The sequence below is a fragment of the Lathamus discolor genome, chromosome 8 (assembly GCF_037157495.1).
Source record: "Lathamus discolor isolate bLatDis1 chromosome 8, bLatDis1.hap1, whole genome shotgun sequence".
In the NCBI taxonomy this organism is placed as follows: Eukaryota; Metazoa; Chordata; class Aves; order Psittaciformes; family Psittacidae; genus Lathamus; species Lathamus discolor.
The window spans coordinates 12,012,125-12,029,815 of NC_088891.1; the positions used below are offsets into that span (position 1 = coordinate 12,012,125).

The following is a 17,691-nucleotide window of genomic DNA, read 5'->3' on the forward strand; positions in this document are numbered from 1 at the left end:
GCCCCCTCACCTCACACAGCATCCGCCCCGTGCTCCCCTGTGCAGGGTCAGCCCTGCTCCGCGCCCCTTGGGGTCAGCCGTGCTCCCCGCTCCGCTCCCCGCCTCCGGCTGCGGTTCGGCGGGTGCGATGTGCCGGGCGCCGCCGTCCGCCGCCTGTGTTCGTGAGGGAACGCCCCGGAGTGCTTTGGTGCCCGCTGCGGGCCACGGTACCCGGTGGGCGTCTGGAGCGGTGAAAGGTGAATTCCAGGTTTTATTGCCCTGCGCCTTTTTTGTGCTGTGACAGCTGGTGTCCATTCCTGTCGGAGCACCTCAGACCCGGTGCTGGGCCGTGGGGATACCTAGAGGAAGATGTTCGTGCTCTTGAGGTGCAGGATTCAGCATGGGCAAAGCTGGGACCCTCTACACAATCCCTCCCTTCAGCCCCTGCTCACTGCACTCCTTTGTCTGGTGACCTTTCTGTGGTGAAGTCATGTGTATAACTGGGGATTAAGCAGAAAAATACAGCCTTTTAGAAAGACTGGCCCCTCCCCGGCCCCTGGGTTGTTTCTCAGATGGAGTTGTGTTCCCATCGGATCCCTCACTGACATGTCTCCATAAACATTTTCAACCCCATTATGCCAAATGACATTTGGCAGTGCCCATGTTAGTACTAACCGTTTGTGAGGTGCAGGGCTGATGAGAAGGAAGTGCAAATTGGAAAACGCTGTTTTGCTTCAGTTCATCTAATCCCTCTGAACTCCTGGTGTTCCTTGCGTCCGTGGTGCTTGGCTTAGTATGTGATCAGCCTCGCTCTAGGATACAGGAGATAAGTTGACAAAGTAGATTCTTTTCTTCTGTATGAATTCGGACAGAATCATATGGCCATCATTAGAGTATGGACATTAGCTCTCAGAAAAGAATAACTTCTGGAACAACAAATCCTCTCACAATTGCTGTTGCCTATTCCTGACCCCTCTGTGGCCCTGAATGACTTCTAGCGAAGCAAAAATTACTGTCATGATGAAGATTTTTAGGGGTGAGAACTGATGTTCAGACGTGAGTTCTCCATCCTCCCTGAAAAACAGACTGCTGCAGAGTTACGGCAGCTGCTGCTTCATCTCCTGCTTTGCAGGAGGAAATAAATCATTTTGGTCTTGAAAGATTTAAGGATTTTCTTCAGAATCCCACTCTTCAGCAGAGTAAAACACCATGAATCTTCCTGTGTAAATTAATGGTGGCTCTCCCCTTACACAGCTCAACAGAAAGGGTTTTGTTATCAAGGTAAGCAGTTTCCTTGCCACTGCCTCTCTTTCTTAAAGCTTATCATTTGCCTGCCCTTAAAACCTCAGCACAGTGTTCTAATATCAGCTGCTTCATTTCAATTTAGATATTTTCTGATGGTATGCTCTTTTTTTATTTATTTGAATTACTTACAATCCTGCCATTCTGGTGGGAACGGGTTCTCTGGGACAGCAACATTCTTGCTGTGTAGTTAGGAAAGCTCAGTCATGTGTTTTCAGGATTTGAAGGTTTCACTATGCTCTGCTCTCGCTCTGTGTTCAAGCTCTAATTCCTTCCTATAGGCACCCCCTCTCCACACATAGCTGAAGCAAAGCCAGAACTTTGATCTTGCTGAAGAAGGAAGCCCACTTAGCTTGCTGAGAAGTTGTGAGTGAGGTTGCTTTGCTCATGCCCTCCTTGCCAAGCACACCCCTGGAGAGAGCCACAAGCAGAAAAAACCATAGTCTCCCAGCACGAGGAACCACGTGCTACCTATCTGCATGCTTGACCCAGCACAGAAGTACTGAAAGCCTCTGTGTGGCTGGCTGCCTGGCCTGGGCTATTTCAGCCTGGGAGAGCATTCTGCAAAGCTGAGGTGGGTCAACTAATAGCACAGATCCAATGCATGCTGCTGCATTTTTTTGGCTGCTGTCAAGATAAAGCCCTACTCTCCTTAGCGGTAAAAGTAATGGATGGATAAATTTTTTGGAGCTGCAGCTCCTTTCCCAGTGACCATATTCCAGTGTGAACTGGCTATATCTGAATGTCCCATTAGACCGAGGACAAGAAGTTGTTTTGCTGACCCTTAAAGCAAAAGGAGTTGGGCTGTTCAGTGGTCTGGCTCCACCTGTGTGCTGTTTAGGGGGCAGGTGGCAGAAAATGTTCATTGCGAGCAGCTGTGTGTCTGCACACAGCAGGTACTCATTTCTTTGTGAGTGGTTTGGCACTTCAGCACTTCTGTACAAGTTGAAGACAGAGTTATTCTGTATGCAGTGAATCTGCTTATTGTTGGAGGTATTTCTTTCCCACTTTCTTCATAATTTTAGCAGACAGGACACGGATAGTGAGGAAAAAAGGTGAGTTTATCAGAACTTAAAGGCAGTGCGAGTCTTTGTTGGTAGGATCTGGTCCTCAGGTAGAAAAGATGTGGGGTTGGCATGATGAGTCAATGACTAGCTTTAAACAGCAACAGTGTCATTTTTTTCTGTGTGGGTTGGGCTTCTCGTGAAGTAGAGATTCTAGTAAGGGATCTGTAGCTAGCTTAGATGTAGGTGATCGTAGGTACCTGGAGAGGAATGCTGAGTTTATCTGGCTTCCTTAGTTATAAATGCACGTTTATTTTTTCTTCTAACTCAAGGTGCTACCTACTGTTTCAGTCACAGTTCAGTGTCTGTGTCATCCTTTCCTTGTGGTTTTGGCTTTTTGTATTTGTTTGTTCTGGTAGTGGCTTGGAGAAAATTAGCTGATAGTAGTGCACCTTGGTGGTCTGTGCATGTGCATGTGCTGGGAAACCATATAAGTGTAGATATATTAAAAAACCCCAAGCCCCAACATTCCTGTGATAATCTGGTGTTATCTCTATTTAGCAGAAAAGAAGCTGAAGATGAAAAGGGAACACACCTACTGCTGCAATAGGAGGTTGTGCTAGTGCTGTTCAGGTCAGTGTTTCCACACTCCCTTTGTTCTGTTCGTGCTACTCATATGGCTTCTTTGGAGGCTGCAGTAACTATCTGTGTAAAATGGTGGTCTCTAAAAGAACTGATAGAATAAATTCTCTCACCATGAGGTGCTCAGATATCACCCTAAGGTGATGAGATAGATACTTTACTGTTGCAAAGTTAAAATGAGTCTCTCCAGTGTAACTCCATTATTCTTCATTTAAAAGATAAATACACTGTCATTGTCAGACCAGATATTCCCCTTTGTCAGCATTTCATGGCTCACTTCCTGGATCTAGATAGATTGATGATAGCTGTTTAATATTCTTTCCTCCATAACCAGCGATTTGAAAGTTGCCAACTCTCATGATGGTAGCTCTTTTTCTTCAAGCATCAGCTTGATGTACATTAGCCACACAACATTCCTAGCTTGCTTTCTCTTTCTTTCAAATAAATAATTTTAGAGAAAACTTGAAAATGGGAACCTGAACTTCTAATGCTGGAGGCAAATAAACACATGACAATATTATTCTCAAGCTAATCTCATGACTTGAAGGGGTGATACATTAATTCATAGCTTTAGAACAATGTTAAATGGAAGGATTTGGTTTCTGACCCTTAACTCCCTGAAGTGCACAAGAGCCAAATGCTCTTGGTGTGAATACCCCTGAAGATCATTAGAAGATGCAACTCAACTGCAATTGCTGGTGACAACCAGGAAAGCTTCGGAGCTTTGAAGGAATGGTGTGTGGCAGCTTGTGTGAGTCAAATTTATTCTAGGACTCTTGGCCTTCAAGTCCCAACCTTGCACATGCAGTGATATGTTTTTATTGACTCTAAGCTGTGAAGTTGTGATTAGCGTTTGTTTTAGATGGTCCATAAATAGACTTCAGTGTTAATGCATCTTTGAGCTAAATGCAGGAAGCTTCTAGCTTTTCGGTTGTGCTGTCTGGCTGCCTCCAGCTGTATTTCAGTCATGAAGAGTGAGCAACAAGGTTATTTTTGGCAGCAGACCATGGATGCTTTCAGGTTGCATAGTTAAGGGAGGCAGGTGAGGGTGGGGAGTTGTGAGGCTGCTCTCTTCTGTGGGGATTGAGTTGTGGAATAATTTTAATGTAAACTGTGGAGTAAAGTCACTCCCTGTGATAGTGTGGGTTGTAGCCTGACAAAGGCATTAGCTTGACTTAAGGCTACTCACAGAGACAAAAAAAGTAGAAACCGTTTGGCAGGATTTTTTGCCTGCTTGTTCTCAAGTGAATGCCCTCTGGAAGGACAGTGTACTGTTGTTGGTTGGAGAAGATCCAATCTGTTAATTCTGGTGCCTGGGGATTTCTATTTTCCCAGTAATTCAAGTGTACAGAATTGTGCTTCCATTGTTGGGCCGAAAACCTCTCTCACTCCATCTACTGTCTCTTTGGTGAAGCTCTACAGTAGTTCTCATGGTCTTAGCTTGCTCACTGGATGGTTTGGTCATCTGTTCAGGACAGTGAAGGAATCTCTCAAACTGAAGATGAAACATGTCCCAGATTAAATGCTTTTAGGATTTAAGCAAGTAAGAACTTGTCTAGTAGTATGTGAATGCTTCTCCATGTTAACTGCTTTCCCATGGTTAAAAGTCCTCATTAAGACAATTGGAATGTATCATAACTGTCAGTGTTTGTGGTATCATGAAACTGGAAGGCTAGATACGGATATGTATCTTGCAAATATATGAATGCACCTATAGATACCAGGAGAGCAGGGCTGTTGCTAGCCAGTAATAATGCTGTAGAGAAACTCCTTCGTATGTTTCTTGTTTGGTGTCTCAGTATACCCACTGCCTTTAGAACATCTTGAGGCTGTGAAGCTCAGAAGGCTGCACATATTATAAAAGGAGAGAAAATTGTGGATGCTCTGGCAAACAGCCAACGTGCTTCAAGCATGTAAGCCAGGTGTTTGCATGGAGGATGGCCAAAGAATGGAGCAAAATGTTCTGTTTGTGAGGGGAGTCCTATGGATAATACTAACATTTCACCATGACCACTTGAGGTTGCTCTGTTCCATCCCTTCAGCCACTTATGTTACAAATCAAATACACATACTCTTATTTCTAATACACTGGTATGTCAGTGGTGCAGGTAAATACATCCCAAAACATACGTGAGAGTAGAAGCTGGCAATGAGTAATATATTTCTTTGATAAAAGCTTGTGTGTTGTCTTCATCCCCTCATGTGTCCTCCCACCCTGTTATGAAGGGTTTGTTTCTGTGGACAAAGTTGGACCAAAGAGCAGAAAACTGCTTCCTTTCCTGCAGCTTCTAAACTTGTCTTTCTCTGCACCAAGGAGTTCTGGTCCCTCTCAGTGACTTTTGCTTCCACTTGTTTTCTTTCCTCTTCCTGTTGACACAGACAGTTCACAAACAGTTGCACTTGTACTTAAGCTGGTGTGTACACTTGTTAGTCTCACTCTTTCAAGTGTCGGTTCCTATTGCTTTATTTACTTTAGCACTCACCCTGACTGTCTTGAGGCTTGGCTTCATCTGCTGCCTGCCATCCTTTCAGTGTACCTCTCCTGAACCGATTGGGAGATCAAGATGTGTGTTGCAGCTCTGTGTCACGGCCTCTGTGGTTTCAGAGAGTCTGCTGGGTTTGTTAAAGTTTTGCTGTTGTTTTTCATCACATTGCTAATGAAACAGTCTGGCTGCACTGGTAACTTTCAGCTGACCTTGAATTTGCAAGTACTTAGGAATTTACATTCTACATAGAGAAAATGCAAATTATTATTATTATTATTATTATTATGGTATTATTCTTATAGCTACTGCCTGAAAGTTTTGTAACCTCGGTGATATCTCAGGAGATAAAACAAACTCTCTGTAACAATACATAAGTATCTATATAAACAACATCAAATCATGCTTTCTCCAATGCAATTGCTTCTTTTCATGTGTTCCTATAACTGAGCAAGCATTAGAAAAATAATTATTGACATACTAGAGAAGAAACACATTTAATTCTGTGTTACAGGCTACAAAGTCATTTCACCAGATAACATCAGCATGTACTAATGTTATTTACAATGTAATAGGTGTTGTTGATTTGAGGATGTTCCTCTGTTTCAAAAATTAATTGCTAAAAGACAGCGTGTTGCAAAATACTACTTGTGTACACTGGGTTATGTTACCATGCATCAGTCTGGAGGCAACTCCTTGCGTTTTAAAGTATCTCCAGGTTTTGGTGCAGCATCCATGACGCTAACCTTTTGTCACTTTGTGCATGTTGTGATATGCTCCTGGGAAGTCTCTTCTCCTCCCCTCAACCCTGTGCAGCCTTAGGGGTGAGGCCAGCCAGGAGGAAAACAGCTCAGCTGCTTTTTTGGCTGTGCTTTTGCTGAGGAGGAGAAAAGGGGGAGAGTGGAGAACAGTTTTCTCAGAAGCTGGAGCAGGGGTCTTTGTGGCAGCCTGGCTAGACAGTGAAGCATAAGCCTGTTGTGTCTTGTGCAGTGAAGAGTTGGGGCAACAAATAGAAGAGCAGAAGCTGCTGGTAAACATAGCTGGGCGTCTGCATGCCAGAAAGATGGTCTGGGTACATAGCTCTGTGAACATGGAGTTTATGAAAACTGGCTGAAATTCAGCTGGAACTTCTTGACAAATTGGTTCTCCAAGTTTATACTTGGTGTAGAGTTCATGTAAACTGTATCCAGGCTAATATACCAGTTACACATGTGTGCAAACACCTGCCTTTCCTCTGAAACGCTGTATGCTTTACATGAAGACAAAGGAACAAAATCAATTCTGCGCTTCTGCTGAGGAGATGACAGAACTATTACTGCTCAAACTGAGCAGTGCAGGCAACTGCAGCATTAAATTCTTGCAAGCTCTGAGAATGTGTCTCATCAGAGAGCTTCGGTGCAGTCCCCCACTGCTTCCTCATGAGGTATCTCATCACAGGAATGCAGTTTGTGTTTGGCCAGAGGACTTGGCTTCTCCCAAGCTCACATAAACTGTTGTCGAGTTACTACTGATTATTCCTTCACAATGCTAGCTTAAAAAAGCTCCACTGTGAAATGGAGAATATTTAGAACCTCACACATTTAATAGTAATTCTGTCACTGCTGTATATGCTGGAACATAACATTTTTAATATTCTAAGGCAACATCTAAGTTTTTATCAGATCTTAAAAAAATGAACATATTGATGTCTTAATTGCTAGCACAGACTATATGGATAATACATCTTTCACAAGAAGCAGGTTGTACTGACAGGGGAACTGATGTGATAGAGCTGAAACTTTTGCCCCTCAGGGTAGAACAATTATTATATCCTTATGTCACTAAAACTAGTTTCTCGTATTCTCGCCTATCATGAACTCTATGGATTAGGGTCTTCTCATCCATTTTAAAAGCTTCTAGCTTATGCATCTGTTCCCTGGCCACTAGAAGCATCATTTCATTGTAGTCGTTTGTCACTAATGAGCATAATCATCAGCCATGGAGATGGCGTGCATAGTATGTGCAATTTTGCATGGCTTCTTCCATGGACCATTCTCCTTGTAAGCAGGGGATGGAAATGGCAGCCAGGTCTCCAGCAGCTGTCCTGTTCCTGCTTTCCAAGAAAGCTGTTTCAGTACTGACTGACTTACTGATAAACATTTTTTACAAGCACTTCCTGGCTTACCTTTTTCTGGATCACTTTTAGATGTTCCCATCCATTGCCAAAGATTTTTCAGCCAGAGCTTGACTGAATGAATAGCTGATTCAGCATAACAGGCTGGAAGCCACCAGCAGGGAATAAAAAATGGTGGGGAAATAAGGAAGCAGGTCAGCTAGAAATGGAATAGGCACTGTGTAGGTAACAGCTGGTGAAGCCAGTGAATCTGCTTTCACATTTTTGCTCTAATGTGTTATGTACACTGCTGAACCTCTGCACTCTCAACTTGAATGAGAATAACTGGTTCGGAGGGCATTATAGATGTAAAGCAAGTATTTTCCTTTCTCATGTCTGTTGCTGCTGAATTTCATCTGCCACACTGAGGAATTTATAGTTAAATGGATAGGATTTTTTTCACCCTAATTTCCCATCTGTTTGAGCAGAAGCAGTGGCAACAGCTTCAGCTTTGTGAACCACCTCCACACTTTCCCCAACTATGTAGTTTCCATTAGCTGGAAATACCTCTTTATTTGTTAGTGTTTGAAGAGCTGGGGCTGGGCTAAGTCTGTGTGGAGCTTCTAACTGTGTTTTTCTGGAGTTTACGCCCACTGAAGCCAAGGCAAAATCACTTGGAATCAAGGAATGGCTTTAGGTGAGTTCTTGTGTTGCCTGTGAAAACTTTGAGATGTCAAACACCATCCTCTGGTTAACATGGAGGAGGAAGCAGTGTCTCCTAGAGAAGATTGTATCTATGCTCCCTTGGAATTTAGGGACACTGACCTGAATTCTGCTAATGAATGAAGTGTACAAGAGTATTTAACAATATCCATCTGTCTCCGGACTTGTCATTTTCATGTAGATTTTCCCTCTTGAAGTGACCATTGGATGTGCTCACTCTGATTCTTGTGCTCAGTTTATTAAATTCCTAGTTTTGAAGACCTGTCTAATTTAAGTTGAGCGACACTGACCTTACAGCATGAACTGTGTATTCCCTGGTTCCTTTCTGGGATCTGTTTAATGCTGTCTCCTCTTGAAGGACTTTCTTGAACTTTTGTCCTAGTTAAATCTCCTGCTTGCCTGATGAGTTGATGCTCTTGGTAAGATACCTTGCACAATCTCTGACCTTCAAGACAGAACAAACAATTGGTAACGCAAGACTTGAGGCTTTCAAAAGCCCTGCTTGGAAATGCTTTTTTTCATGTGCTTTCTGATTGAAATATTTCTTTCAACTTTACAGAGGCAATAAAGAAAATTATGCAAATTTAAACAGGCTTTAAAAATGTTCAGTTTAATTGTCCTTGAGATACTGAATACTGGATCTGCTTAACGGGGTATCTGCTGAGCAAGAATTCGAATGCTATAGAATCCAGTCCATTTCTGTAACTATGGGTGCTTGACATTTGGATGCTCGAGGGTATCCTACCTGTTCCCCATCTGCTGCTCTGGAATTGGGCCTACTATATCTGCTAGTCTCATGTGAGTGTCTTGGGTACTCTAATGTTTTATTGCTAATCAAGATAACTGATGTTTAAGCATCTGGGTTGAGCACTTATCATTATTTGAGGTGGTTTTGTGGGTTTGTTTGTTTTTTTAAGTTCATATGTTTTTACTCTCCTCCGTGATCTGATGAGCAAAACAGCACTACTGATAGAACCTTGTCTGCAGGAAAAAAATGGTTCTTGTGAACTGCTGCGACTATAAGCCCATTTCTGTGCGAATGAGCTTATTGCTGTGAAGTTGTGCCAGTTCTGACCAAACCACAGAGGGCTTATTATTAAATGTTATAAAAAGTTTCAGTGAATTCATGCATCCCTCTTCATCATGCTTCAGCTTCCCAGGTTCTTAATGTTATAAACCAGCCACAGGTTGGATCCAGTAGCTCTAAACTAGCTTGGCAGTTCTCTTGGAGCAGATGCAGAGCACTGAGGCTTAGGGAGCAGAAACAGTACTGTGGCGAACCAAGAATGTTCTTGCTTTTGACTTCCAGCATTGTTTAAAACACTTTTTCCCCCCTTCCTTTGTTAAAGTTCTGCATTTGGGAATGTTACACATTTTTCTGACAGAAATAGAAAATAGAAATATGCTTGTGCCTGCACCCAAATCTGGGGCCAAGCAGACTGTGACTTTTGGCTGATTGAAATATAAATCCTGGTGTCTGGAAAATCCAGATCTAAATACAGCCCTAAAGACCTATCAGTGCAGGATTCATAGCAACACAGTGCTGTGGGGGAGGGAGAAAAAATATCATTGTTTTTTCCATAGTTGCTAAAAAATGACGGAAAACACTGTAGAAAGAGTTCTAAAAAGCCTCAGACAGTGCTCTTACTAAGGTATTTCCTGAATCTATAGTGAAACAAAATAGTTTAAAGCTTAGTCTGACAGCCTTCTTGTGAGGGCAGGACAGTGAAGACAGCAAAGTAATTCCATATGCTTAGTATTTGTAATGAAAAAGCAGGGGTACAAAAAAAGATGTGATGACCGCTCACTGGGTATCTTGCATGCATTTGGCTTGGATTTTAAGAAGGGCATCGTTGCCTCTCGCTGGTTTTGTTACATATCAAGAGGGGACATTAGTGTGTTTGTATTTGCATAGCCTGTTGTGGCAAGACAGCACCCTCTATTCACATGCTTACCTCCTGTTAGTGCTAGTGTTATATACTATAAATGCATCTCATGCATTTCAGTTATGTGGTTATGTAGTGCTTTGCTTGGGCAGTATATTTAGCAAATTGTGTAGTCAAATGATTATGTTAGACTGAATGGTTGATGTCTAGTACACAAATAATTATGACACTAAACTTACTATGTATGAGCTGGAGCCATAGCTGATTTCAGTGACAGATGGAAAACTCCACTGAACCTTTTATTGGCCATATGCCATTTCTGAGTGTTGGCCAACAACAAGATTTGTTGCTAATATATAATGATTTAAACAGTAAAAAGAGCAGCTGCACTTTGATTTTTGGTGTCTTTACTACAGGTTTTCCTGGAGCTTTTGGATATCCTGCCGCTTTCTAATGCAAAGCTGTCACTTCTAGTCTGTGAGAAGAGATTGTATCTTCCCAGCACTATCTGTGGTAGAATTTTATATTTTGATACTTACAACTAAAGCTCTCCTCTGCCTTTTATTGCATTATTAAGTTGACAGCATAAAAATCTCCCTGCAATACGGTGCTGGCAATGGATTGTAAGAAGCTGACTGTTGTATAGTACAGCAACAGAGCTTTTTTTAGGCTGTCAGTAAGTCTTATGTTTTATGACCAGCCTGAGGACTGGGAGACCAGAGTTCCTCCAGCTGTTCAGAGAAGGCAGCTTTCAAAGCATAGTTTGTTGAGGGGAACCGCATATGTTGTTCGTCATATTACCAAGACAGTGTTTGCAAATGTGAGTATGTGAATATAAACTGCAATCATTATCTATGCAGAATATGTCATAATGTTTCCACTACTGCTGGCGGAGCAGAAAACTCGCTGCCATGCAATGCTTTGACCTTCGTTCCTCCAAAAGAGGTTTCACTGTGCTGTCCTTTGTCAATCCGCTTACTCTGATATTCATCCAAAGAAAAACAAGATTGAAAAAGCAGAACCATTCTGGCCCTGGGCCCAGCAGCAAAGAGAATGGTAGGGGAGGTACATGACAAGGAAGCACATTTCAATAGAACCTCTCATATATATATATTATATATTATATATGTATTATCATATGTATATTATATAATATATATTATTTAATATATTATATATATTATATATATTTAATATTATTTTTAATATATTATATATATTTTTAATTTTATTATTTTTTTATATTTCATTTTATTAAATTTGTATTATGGAAGCATGAAACTGGCTAAACTTTTGTCTGTCCTGGTCAGCATCAATCTGCACTGCAGTGAGAAGCACTTGAGAGGTTTCTAGGCTAGACTAAGCCTGTTGGTCAGATAATAGTCATCATGCTGCTTCTTAGCCAAGGGAGGCATGAAGTGGTCATTACATAGTACTTTCCATTGCAGAAGGCAAGCAGGTAGGGAAGAGAGCAGTTGAAACCTGTATGCTTCTTACACCTTCTTGGAAATGAGTAAGAAATGAGATCAATATTGCTCTCTCCTTTCTCTGACAGCTTGTATGAAGAGAGTTGCAAGGACCCAGCTGAGTGCCTACAACCACAGTTTAGTTTCTGACCAGCTCCTGGGATATGCTGTGGGTTGGACTGGTGTGCACAGCCCAGCCTTGGTGCATGTGAGCGCAGTTATTTCACATTAGCTGACTGTGGCTGAGCTCTACTCTGCATGGCTGCACTGCCTTGGGGTCTTAAGCCTGGTTGCTAATGTGCTGTTATGATGCTGTCTGTAGTGCTAATATGCTCTTGCATTATAGCAAAGACTGCCTTTCTCATCTGCCTAGGTGCCCTGCCAACTGTTGCTAGAGCAGTTTTTCCCAGGAGTGTAAACAAAGTGATTTATCCATGCAAAGTCTACAACACTGATTTATTTCTTCACCCAAGAGTAAAAAGTAACCAAAGGAAAAAAATGCCTCTGCATTTACTGCATCTTTTACCTTTCTTTGTGGTGTTTGCATGCCAGCTGACTCCAGCTCTTGCAGGTCACATTTGTTGCTGTCCACTGCATGCTCTGAAAGTGTCAGTGTGTCAGCTCTGCTCATCCCTTCCTTTAACAGATCAATGTTATGTTATGTTATGTTTGTTTGTTTATTTACCTTGTGTCTCTTCCTTCAGCTTTGGAAAAGCAGCCGTGTAACTGCTGGCTTCAGGCAGGTTGTTTCTTTACAGCTAATAGCCTGTCTCTTGTAGTTTGAATGTTTGTTGGGATGCTTCTTATCTAGGTCATAGTTTTTCTTTCCTGTCAATTTCCTTCTACACTCCTCTTTGATCTCACCTACAGCAAAGCTATCTGTCTCAAACAGTCAAGCAGAGCTATGCAAAATATTTGTAAAGTGATACAGATATTTCCCACTTTGTCAGGTCTTGTAGAGTGTTGGATCCACGTGAAACCCACATCAGTCACAGGGATAGAAAACTGTAACTTTTATTTGTATTGGAATTGAGATGTAAAAGATAGATGTAATTCTGAGAGAGGTTTATGGCTGGCTGTGTTATCAATCTGAAATGGTAGCTACTGGGGAATAATTTTCCCAGTGATGTGGATGTCCTTCGTGTATCATCCATGAGCTGCATGTGCTTTCAGAATGCCCTGTGCCTGTTTTTATCTTGCATAGCTAGTGCATGACACCTTGTGCATCTGTGCAACACAGGCCACCCCCCCCCCCTCATTTTTTCACTGTGTTTTTAGATGTTTTTGATGCCACCTGGTGTCTTGTGATAAATCAAGCTGAGTCTAGTTCAGATGTGGAACAGCTGCCTCATTCTTTGATGGTTTGGTTTTTTTTTTTTTTTGGGGGGGGGGGTTCTTTTTTGATGACTTGTTTGCCAGGGTTGAGAAAATCTCTTATTGAGGTGTTTGTGGTTAGGTGCAAACTGTTAATCCTAGAGCACTCGTGCTTTCCATACGTTTTATAATTTGCTAGTGCCTATTAATGTCACTGACTGCATCATCTGCCCTCTTTGTAATATTTGCTGGCAACAGTGTTCACTGGTCTAAAAACTAGTTAAGTGAGGTAGTACCCTTTGCTATAAGGAAATACACACCAGTTTACAATGTGAGAATTTAAAGGTTACAGTTGTTTTATAGATAATTAATGCCCACATAGTTTATCCAAAAGTAAGGGAAAAAAATGTTATTTTAAAAGCTGTTGGGAAGATTAGCGAAGGTTGTTCCTCCTTCTCCCCAAGTCATTGTCATGTATTTCTCGTTGATGTTTATAGGCAGTTGTATGTGTAGTCAAACAGGAAAGAATCAGATAGCAGAAAATGAATATGAAGCAATAGAGCTCTAAAGTTTCAATTTTTCTCAATAAATTTGTTCTTGCTTCATATAAAACATCTAAATGATGTTTCTATCTGACAGCTGTACTGTGGCAAGTGTTTAGCCCTGGTTAGCAACATCTCCTTGTGATATTGCATAGCAAGACCAGTGATTTACAAGTTCAAGATAAGGGTCCTTGGCACCATCATTGCAGCAAATGAAGCAATTAAAAATGTGATGATTCTTGAGATGACAGGTACAGAAACGGAAGCACTTTGCTAGAAATCAGGACTTGCTGGTGTCAGCTGGTGATTAGTGTTTGTTGTGTTAAAGGCCCAAGGTTATTGCAGTTTTGTCTTTTTAAACAGAGCAAGCTCAAAGTGTGATGGGGACATCTCATGTTTGGTTGAGTTCTGTGGCTGAAATTTCTGTTCAGCTGGTACTTGTGCACAATGAGTGTGTCAAGATCTTCAGCGAGATCTTGTTGAGCGGTCATGCTAACCACGTCTTTAACATACAGTGTTGGGAGTAGAGACTTATGACAGGTAAAGCAACAGTGTATGGTGAATGTGTCTGTTATCATAATTAGTGTACTTTGACTTTCATAAGATGGGAAGAGTTTTTTGTGTTGAAGATTTGTGATGACTTGGTGTGGGTGAAAAAATTCATACTCTTCTACATCCACTGTGATTTCTAGGGTTTGTGCTGTTAGCAGTCTTCACTTAGCAGATGAATGGTGGGAAGCGGCTCTGAAGTGGCGCTGTGCAGTAGCCATTTGGTGCTTGATCCAAGTACATATATTGTATTGTTTATTCCTGAGCAGATCTGTTTTCACCTTTGGTGAGACCTTTGGCAGCTCACCCCACAGTTTTGTTATACAGCTACTACACAGGTATGTGCTGTGTGAGTCTGTACGTGTGTGCAGGTGGATACTTCACAGCTATGTGGAGACAGTGACCATGTGAAGGACAGACAGCAGTGTGATAAACAAATGCACCATTGCTGGATGGGACCCATAAGCATAGTTGGTTGGGTCTGCTAATGCCTGGCTGGGTAAGTTTAGCAAATCCCTCCTATATCCGCAGTGTTTAAAATGAGGAGAGACAATGTTCTGTGTAGGGATAAAAATTGTAATACCTAAAGAATCATAGTGTTACTTGAGAAGTAATTTTCTTGATTTTGCTGTACATGGCAAACAAAATAGGAGCAAATGATCAAGTGTTTTCTAATAACTTTTAACAAGAGATAGCATCTGTTGAAGTCCAGGTGGATTTATTAGTGGAATAACCCCATCCTCCTGGAGCTTGCTGCTGTCGCAAGCTGCTTCATTCTGCGTTCCCTACTGGAGCACATACAAGTGCAGTGTGGGAATGAGATTCAATTACTGTTAACAGTTTTAAGGAGAAACTGAAGTTTTTAGTTCCATCCCAGTGTTGGTGCTAGATACATATATATAGACACAGTCACTTACATGTGTATACTTTCATAGAGCTAGAATATACACAATGAATAAAAGAGATGATCAGGTGATCAGAGTCATGCATTTGAGTACCTTACTTTGATTTTCTTCTCCAGCGCTGAATGTGACATGGAATATAACTAAAATATTTCTGAGAGAAAATTTTACAAACCAAATCCTGGCAACTTTTAGTTCCTAATCTCAAAGCTGCCAATAGAGATCCAGATGCTTGCATGCCGTATCCAACTGCAGATGAATCTCAGGTGCAAGCAGAGTGGTTATTAAGCAGCAGCTGTGCTTATGAACCTTTGTAAAGTCATAAAAGAATTTGTAACCACATTGGATTAACAGAGACAGCAAAGCTTTTTAGTTTGGACTGTAATATGATTTGTAAGCTGACCACTGTGGGAATACTGCTCTCCTCTGCTGCCTGGAATCTTACAATACATGTGTGTATCAGACTCTGACATTATGAGTACATCCACCTTTCACTGAAGTGACAGGTCCTATGCATTTGCAGCAGAAAGAGACATGCTCTGATGTTGCATCAAGTTCTGAAGGGACATAATCTACTCTTTTAATAAAATATTTAGGTTTCTAGGTCGTTGTGGATCTATCAACTTATCTATGTTTGTAAATGATACTATTGTAATACTCTGACATAGCAACATTCTCGGCCAGATATTCTTAAATATTTTGTTTTTTCTAGCTTGTTTGAATAGACAGTAAGGTTGTGTATGGAAAACAGATAAGGTTTTTCTGAGGTTTCTATTTGCTTTAGGTGTATCTCTACCATTGCATACTCAAATAGGCAGTGAGGACAGTTAGGGAATTTAAGAGCTCTCAGAAAGCAAATATTCTGTCACAACTGATGTTCTCTTCCTGCTAGTGACAATACTTCCAGATATCAAAATGAATGGTAGAAATGAAAGCAAAACAGCATTTATTTGACCAACAGTGGTGAGCATCAATGTGAAATAAATTAGAACTTGTGCCTGCTTAAGACTTTTCTTTATGTTTTTGATTTGTACAGTTTTTTGATCCCTTTCTTCTGTTGACCTTGAAACGCTGGTTATTTATTAGCATAATGTGATTACGTACCTATCTGCAAGGCTTAAGATGAAAATTGAAACCTTGGGATAATTTAGCTAAAACCTACTAGAGCATTCAACCAGCTGTCGAAATTTTAAGAGAAGCCATATTAAGCAAAGCCAGGCTGTAGCTGTTTAACTAATATCTGAACACAGTCAGCACAGCTACCTGGGTAGGTGGCACTTTGGCTGGCTTAATTTGCTGGCTGCAGATATGAATTATTAGCAAAATGCAATTTGGTGACAGCTTACACACTGTGGGCCATGGACTCTTCTCAGTCCACACGTGCAGCCAAATTAGATGCATTTATAACTCATTCTTTCCTCCTCACCGCACTCCCCCTCCACTCTCACTCTCTATTCTGTACAATATGTATTTGTAACTAAGATGGATCAGGGCTTTGTTAATTACATGTGCAAGAAAGCATCACTTGCTATCACCTTACAGATTCCTTACAGATACAAGTGGCTAACAACTGATTAAAAACACAGGGCAGAAATAGCAGCATCACTACTGTTACATAAAATGTGACTGTGGTTTCTTTAGAATAGTGTGCCTTACCTTTGGAAAAAAGGCAAACCCTGCTTTTGATGTAGATGATTAAGTGTTGCCAATTCCCAGTTGGCCAGCACAGTGGATGCATGCCAGAACTTGCCTAACACCCTTTCTGGGTCTTAAAGGTAATTAATTTTTTAGACAGAAGCAGTCAGTAGTGTTGATAAGTAATTCTTTTGCTCTATTTGCATTTGCTTTTCCCATGTAAGCTGTACTAGTTGGATGGTTGTTGATATCTTCAAATCTGTCAAAAACTGTATTCTCAGAATCTTGTTTTGAAAGTGTCTGCAGCCTTGGTGAGCTGCATATCACAGAATTATTGTTTGGTTTCTGTTGCCTACAGAATGTGCACCTTCTGTACATATTTACAGTGGACACGTGGACAGGTTTCCTTCTTTTGTCAAGTTGAACAAAGGGCCAAAGCAGTACCAATGCACTTAGTTACTCATATACTAGTTGTGTATGTTTGAGGAAGCAGTCTCATTCTGTTATAAGGTTTTACCTGGGTTTGAAAACCACTGAACTGCGCTGTGGTCAGGGGGACTTGAGTATCCAAGCAGGTGAATGCAGCTCTAAAGCTTTTGTTACATGTGGTGGTTGTGGGTTTTTTTTTGGTTGTTATTATTATTATAGTTATTATCAATTATTGTTTAAAGTGGAAAACTTATGCATGCTTGGTATGGATCTTAGTAACTAGCAATGTAAATGCTGGTCTGTTTTCTCTTGCATGTTTCAATTGTCCCTCTGAAATACTACATACTGAGTGCTACAAACGCATGGTAATGTACTTAGAAGCACTTATTCTATTTTGTTTCAAAACACCACTGAATCTGCAAAGTTTCATACAATTTTTCTTTTTCTCAATATCTAATGCTGTATCAAATATTTAAATATTTGGGAAATAATTCAGAACTGGACAGAAAGTTTTGCAGCAATAGGGCCTAAACATCCCTTTTTTGTTGTACAACATTTCTTCCTGAGCTCTTGAAATGCCACTATTTTAATCTTATGTGGAGAAAGCAGCACTGAAGCCTGTGAGATGATTCATTTGCACCCTTTGAAGCCAATCCTTGAGAGAATTAAGGGGGGAAAAAGGCAGGAGGCAAGAGATTAGCTATCAGTGACTAAGCAGTCTAGGGATCTAGTTCTCACTGCTG

General features: G+C 41.1%; 1 long non-coding RNA gene across 2 annotated transcripts in view; it reads left to right on the forward strand.

Moving 5' to 3' along the window:
- The first annotated feature begins 2,231 nt into the window (after positions 1 to 2,231).
- The window catches only part of LOC136018677 (uncharacterized), an 83,881-nt gene continuing 68,421 nt past the window's right edge, over positions 2,232 to 17,691 (forward strand). For both annotated transcript variants that reach the window (XR_010614528.1, XR_010614527.1), the window contains exons 1-2: positions 2,232 to 2,336; positions 2,847 to 2,918. This is a non-coding gene — a long non-coding RNA (uncharacterized LOC136018677). The remainder of the gene's footprint in view (positions 2,337 to 2,846; positions 2,919 to 17,691) is intronic.